This window comes from Rhinopithecus bieti, unplaced genomic scaffold (assembly GCF_001698545.2).
Source record: "Rhinopithecus bieti isolate Rb0 unplaced genomic scaffold, ASM169854v2 scaffold_16660, whole genome shotgun sequence".
Classification (NCBI taxonomy): domain Eukaryota; kingdom Metazoa; phylum Chordata; class Mammalia; order Primates; family Cercopithecidae; genus Rhinopithecus; species Rhinopithecus bieti.
In genome coordinates, this window is record NW_016808609.1 from 177,828 (window position 1) to 184,238 (window position 6,411).

The 6,411-nt window shown below is 39.4% G+C and overlaps 1 pseudogene; it reads right to left on the reverse strand.

Moving 5' to 3' along the window:
- Nucleotides 1–200: 200 nt before the first annotated feature.
- On the reverse strand, nucleotides 201–612 carry LOC108538695 (ubiquitin-conjugating enzyme E2 D4 pseudogene; annotated as a pseudogene).
- Nucleotides 613–6,411: the final 5,799 nt, after the last annotated feature.

Here is a 6,411-nt window from a genome sequence, read left to right on the forward strand (position 1 = left end):
GGCTGCTTTTCATTAAAAGGGAAACCTTACTGAGGACTTCCTTACCCTAGTGCCTAAATAATTTCTTTTTAACTCCTATATCAATTTGTTTGAAGAACAGATAACGCTTTGAATGGCCCAGCCTACAGCCCAGAATTTCAAGGGAAGACCTGTCTGCTAGCTTCTCTTGGATGATGTCTTCCATAAAACCGCCTAGGCACTTACATAGCATATTTTTCTGTCCACTGTCTTGCTAGTCTGTTGTACTTCTCTCTGTCGGCCTTGTAGGTGTGGGCTATCTCTAGAACTAGAGGGTCATTGAGGTTGGGGATGCAGGGCAGTGAGCAGACGGACAAGAGAAATCTTGACACAGTCAATGCTAGAGACCACTGAGACCGTAGGATGTCAAAGCAGATGTTGCCATTGCTATTGATATTGAGGTGATAAATTTTGGTTGTGAAAGCAACCTTTGGGGGCTTGAACAGGTAATCCATAGGAAAGTGGATGGTCAGGAAGAAAATACCTCCTTGGCAAGGACTGTCATTAATTATCACCCAGAGGCCCCATGGAGCACTGGGCAGGAGGATCCCTCTGCAAGTTGGTTAATTCATTCTGGATTCACTTTAGTGCCATCCTACCCCACTGCTGGAGGTTGGGGCAGCCCAGCCACACTGCATTTTCTATATATATGTTTTTTGAAATTGGTGCTTCACTGTTACCTTGCCTTGTATGTTAGTGCCCATCTAATTCAGTTGCTTTTGTAATTTGTTTCACAGTGATGCCTGGAGACCTGAGTATGTTTTATCTTTAAAATCTAATAATTTTACTAGGATATTGTGTTGAAGTTGATCATCCTGGTTTAATTTTTGCTGCCACTTGATGGGCCCTTTCTTTTGAGACGGAGTCTTGCTCTGCCACCCAGGCTGGAGTGCAGTGGCCGGATCTCAGCTCACTGCAAGCTCCGCCTCCCGGGTTTACGCCATTCTCCTGCCTCAGCCTCCCCAGTAGCTGGGACTACAGGCGCCCGCCTCGTCGCCCGGCTAGTTTTTTGTATTTTTTTAAGTAGAGACGGGGTTTCACTGTATTAGCCAGGATGGTCTCGATCTCCTGACCTCGTGATCCGCCCGTCTCGGCCTCCCAAAGTGCTGGGATTACAGGCTTGAGCCACCGCGCCCGGCCTGATGGGCCCTTTCAATGTGCCTCATAATGTAAGTAATCTGTCATTTTCATTTTTATAAATCAAGTCTCCTAGATCGTTTGCCTGAAAGCCTGATTCCTCTTTAGAGAACAGAAAACAAAAGCAAAAAACAAAACAAGAAATTGTATATCGCATTACAATTTTTATTCAACAAATACAGAGATTCCCAAAATAGTTAAAACAAAGTAGAAAACAACTCTGGTGTTATAGAAGCAGTAGGTTCATATGCCCACTGTACAGTAATGGACCAATATGCTGAGAGAGCAGTTTGCAACAAAGAATTTAATGATCACAGGGCAGCCAAGGGGAGAGATACAAGTAGACCCTCAAATCCATCTCCTCAAGAACTTCTGCGTTAGGGCTTTTAAGGGAATTGTGGAGGGTAAGGGGAATATTAAGGTTGTTGATTGGTCGGGGAAGGGGGATGAAATCACTAGGATGTGGAAACTGCATTCTGAGTCAGTTCCTCAGTGGGGTCCTTCAGACTAGCTGACATCAGTAGTTTCACTGGTACACAGGATCTGAAAGAATATCTCTAACGGAAAACTTAACATTTCATAATGTTCAGGTTGTTATCTATAGAACAGTTCAGGAGAACTATAATCTAGGGCTTGCCTGATTCTAGCACAACGAGCACCAAACAACTGTGAGGAAGCAGGTCCAAGAGCAGGCTGCCCTCAAGAGTAATGCAAATGTGCAGCAAGCTTATTTATTTTTGTTTCTCCACTTCCCTTCTTCCCTGATTAATTTTATAAAGTTCATAGGGACAGTTTCAATGGCTTCAACACAGTATTGCCCAGTAAGGATTTGAACCTGAGAGGTGGAAGTTGTGAGTTGAGACCAAGCCACTGTTGCACTGCTCCATCTCAAAAAAAAAAAAAAAAAAAAAAGTCAGGTCAACACCTGTTGACACACATTGCTAGGAATCCCTTTGGGAAAGCAAATGGGCTCATGGAACACGCGGAGGCCATGGTAGGTGACAACGTTAACTAATTCTGTTCATGGTGTCCAGGGTACAGGCCTGAGGGTCCACTTGCCACCTCTGCCCAAAGCCACGACTCCGCCACTCCCCTCATCTCCACATGGATTCCTCCCCACATGCCTCCCCTTTTCTTGGGCTGCTGACACCTGACACCACCAAGGTGACTGCTCCTCCCCACAGCTTCTCTCCTTCCAGGACTTCACTTCTTGACCCTTGCTCCATAGTGAGGCATGACCCAGCGGTCAGCCCAAGGTCTAGCATGCGAATCAGGGATGTGATGGTTCTTCGGGATTCCAGGGATCTACCTGGAGAATAGATGAAAGTAACAAAAGTTTTACATACCAATATTGAAAACTGTATCGAACTACCAGAAACACTTGCCACTGTCAAAGATAAACTATGCTAAGTAGTTCCAGGCGTGCGCAACCATGCCTGGTAAATTTTTGTATTTTTAGTAGAGACTGGGTTTCATCATGTTGGCCAGGCCGGTCTTGAACTCCTGACTTCAGGTGACCCACCTGCCTTGACCTCCCAAAGTGCTGGGATTTACAGGAATGGCCTTTGACTCTAATTGCAAGGTCACTAGATCTTTAGATCATTTCCTGAACATCTTATGCTTCAGGCATTGGCCATCACTTGGGTTACCATTGTCATCGGTCAAAAGCCTCTACAACCAAGGCCCTTAAACATGGGATAGCCTGTGTAGGGCAGAAGTATAAAGAATATAGAGAAGTGAAGAACAAAATTTGTTGCACTGGCCAGGAATTGAACCAGGGTCTCCTGGTAAGAAGTCTACCACTGGACCACCAATCCAGCTCCTATGTGTGGTCCTGGAGGAACAATTGAAATACAATACTGAAAAAGACGGAAATTGTTCCAAAAGAAGCTTTTTACAATATTGACTAAAAGCTAACAAAGACATCCAGAACCAAGGTTTTTATAGAAGACTTTTACCAGACAAAATTATAAATATTAAAATAGAGTTTATCTGCTCAAACTCTAATTCCAAAAAAAGCTCTTTCCAACTGCATAACAGACTCCTATATAAAAATGAATCAGAAATTCATCCAGGTTCCTTGTTTCTGATCCTAAATCTTCAATTTAGGACCTCAACCTCAAACTGTTGCTTTAGTGACTCTGAGAAGGGAGCACTAACTGGTAGCATAGGTAAGTAAAATTTTAATCTAGGGAAGAAATAAGAAGCAGAATCAGAATTAGAATTAGAAGAAAGAGGAAATATGTTATGCCAGAATATCATAGGCAAAAAAGAAGATGAAGAAAGAGGAAATAAAAGGCCAGAATCAAGGTAATGATAATGGAGTTAGTTCTTTGCAGTTATAAAAGAGTAATGATCAGTCTTGTAATCATGATAATACTATTATTTGTCTGCTTTCTAAAATATATAAAATATTTGAAGGAATATATGATATAAAAAGATTAATAATGCTTGCAGTCAATGTTTCATTGTTTGGGAGAATTCAGTTTCCTCAGTTAATACACTTTCATGTAATAGCTGGTTTAAAGACATATTAATGGCTAAAATATTAACATATTGGTCTTTTGATGAAGTTCAAATAGTAGAGATATTTCTTTCCCCAATTTTCCCTAGAAAGATTAAACTGAAGAGAAAAATTTGGAGAGTTTGCCCCACATGTTGGGTCTGGGCGTCATTATGACTTTTTCAAAGACAGGAGTTGTGTGTGACATGGAATCATGCTTCTTCTCTAGTTGAGAAGCCAAGCTAGGTCCAGGTTGAATCATAAACTTGAACCCAACAAGGAAATTACCCTTCACATTGACCTTGCAGAGCTTTGGCTCTATCTGTTCTCTGCCCAACACCCAAGACACATACTAGCTCTTGCCAACAAATCTTCACATATTGTCTATGTCAACCAGAGCTACATTTATTCCCAAATCTCTTTCTAAAATACAAACCTGTACTTTCTACTCTCAACTCCAAAATTTACAAGAGGCCTTATACGCATCTCAGAGTCACAGACGGTAAAACTCAACATACCAGTGAGTTCCCTGTCAGCATCATATACCACCCTCTACCTCAAAACTCAGTAATCAGCCCCAAGCCAGCATCTCCCAAAGAGTAGTGCACTGTCCTGGGTGTTTCAACAGATCACTAAAACCTGCTTCTACCCCTGCCTAGACACTTACCTTCACTGCTGTGCATCCTCCTGCTCAAATCAGATGTTGACATCTTCTTTAAACACTCCCAGTCTCCCAACACAACAATTTATTTCCAAAGAATAACAGTATTTAAATTTACTGGACTCTCTACAGACTCATTCCCACTTTGCTACTACGCTGGTCCATCCATCACCTCCATTAACATAAGCAGATCAAAAACTGGCCTCTCTACAGCCAGTCTTGTCTATTCTGACACATTTGCCACACTGTATCCTGAGTCACCTTTCCACAGTGTAAATCTGGACATAACTGTAGCCTTAAATCATATCTACCAACATAGTAGCCATCCCCTTTCCTTTGGTCATTAGAGTCCTAGAGACCAAAGGGATGTTAGGAAAAGAATTGCCATGGATCAGCTCTCAGAGGCAGTGGATTCTGGACTTGTGCTGGCTTTGATGTATGTACATTGGAAAAGCTCAAGTACCTGGCAATGCTTGGAGATTAGGAAGTAAGGATGAAAATAAATCACTACACTAAATAACATGACAATAATCACTTATGCAAAAATTTTAAAGATAAGGAATATTTAAAGATTTATTAGTTTATCATAGCTTTGTAGTTGGAGAGTGAAGAAGAAAATACCAAAGCTCTTTGTCTAAACAAAATGGTGCAGAGAGATTAACATATATTGTTACCTATGATAACTAGTCAGCACAAAAAGTATTTAGAAAGGAATGGCTATATTCTCTAATAGGTATATTCTGATGTCATGTTTTTTTGCCTTAGAGTCTATTAATGTAGCCACCTTTTTGTTAATGTTTTCAATCAAGCTCCTTTTCTTGCCTTTCATTTCCAACGTTTCTCTCACTTTCTGGTTTAGATACAACTCCTAAATACAGCATATAGTTAATTTTAAAATCCAGTCTAGCAATATTTCAGGATTTTTTTTACTGGATAATTTGGTCCACTTACATTTAATGTAATTGTTGATATATATATTAATTTTAAATCTACCATCTTTATTTTTTTTCTGTTTATTCTCCTTATTCTGTTTCTATTTCTTGTCTGTTTTGGATTGGTTATTTTTAACTATTATAACAGTATATCTTTTACTTTTTTATATACTGTGCTTCTCTTTTTTCCTTATATATTTTAATTGTATTTAAGTTGCTTCTATTCTTTTGTAGTTACTTTAAAAATTACAATCTTAATCCTTAATTTTTTTTTTTTTTTTTTTTTTTTTTTTTTTTTTTTTTTTTTTTTTTTTTTTTTTTTTTTTTGGAGACAGAGCCTTGCTCTGTCTCCAGGCTGGAGTGCAGTACCTCCACCTTGGCTCACGGCAACCTCTGCCTTTTGGGTTCAAGCGATTCTCCTGCCTCAGCCTCCAGAGTAGTTGGGACTATAGGCACAGCTAATTTTTGTATTTTTTTAGTAGAGGTGGGGTTTCACTGTGTTGGCCAGGATGGTCTCCATCTCTTGACCTCATGATCCACCCACCTCGGCCTCCCAAAGTGCTGGGATTACAGGTGTGAGCCACCATGTCCCGCTAATCCTTAATTTATTAAACATAGTAATAGTTGATACCCTTATCCTCATCCTGGACAATATATGAATGTTGGAATACTTTTATTCCATTTAATCTCACTCTATATATATGCTGTTCTCATTTATTAGGTCTAAGTATTAACATTTTTAAACCCCGGAAGACTAGACATATTTTATGTAGTTAATGTTAATTTAGATTTACAACATATGTGCTGCTATCTTGCTCTTTATTTCTGCCATGTCTCTGAATTTCCATATGTAATCATGGTCCTTCTACCTGAGAAACATCATTTAGAATTTCCTTTTGTGTTGGTCTGCTTGTGAAAACTATTTCAGCTATTTTCTTTGAACGTGTCTTTGTTTTGCTTTAATTATTAGAGATTATTTTTACTAAGTATGTAATTCAGGAGGCAGTTATTTTCTTTCAGCATATTTAAGATATTTGCATTTGATTATTGTTTTTCGGAAGGCAGCCAATTGTCTAGCTGCTGCTTATTTGAACATAATCTTCCTTTCTTTTCTGTTTTTTGTCTTTACTACTTTTGTCTTTTTTTTTTTTTTTTTTTTT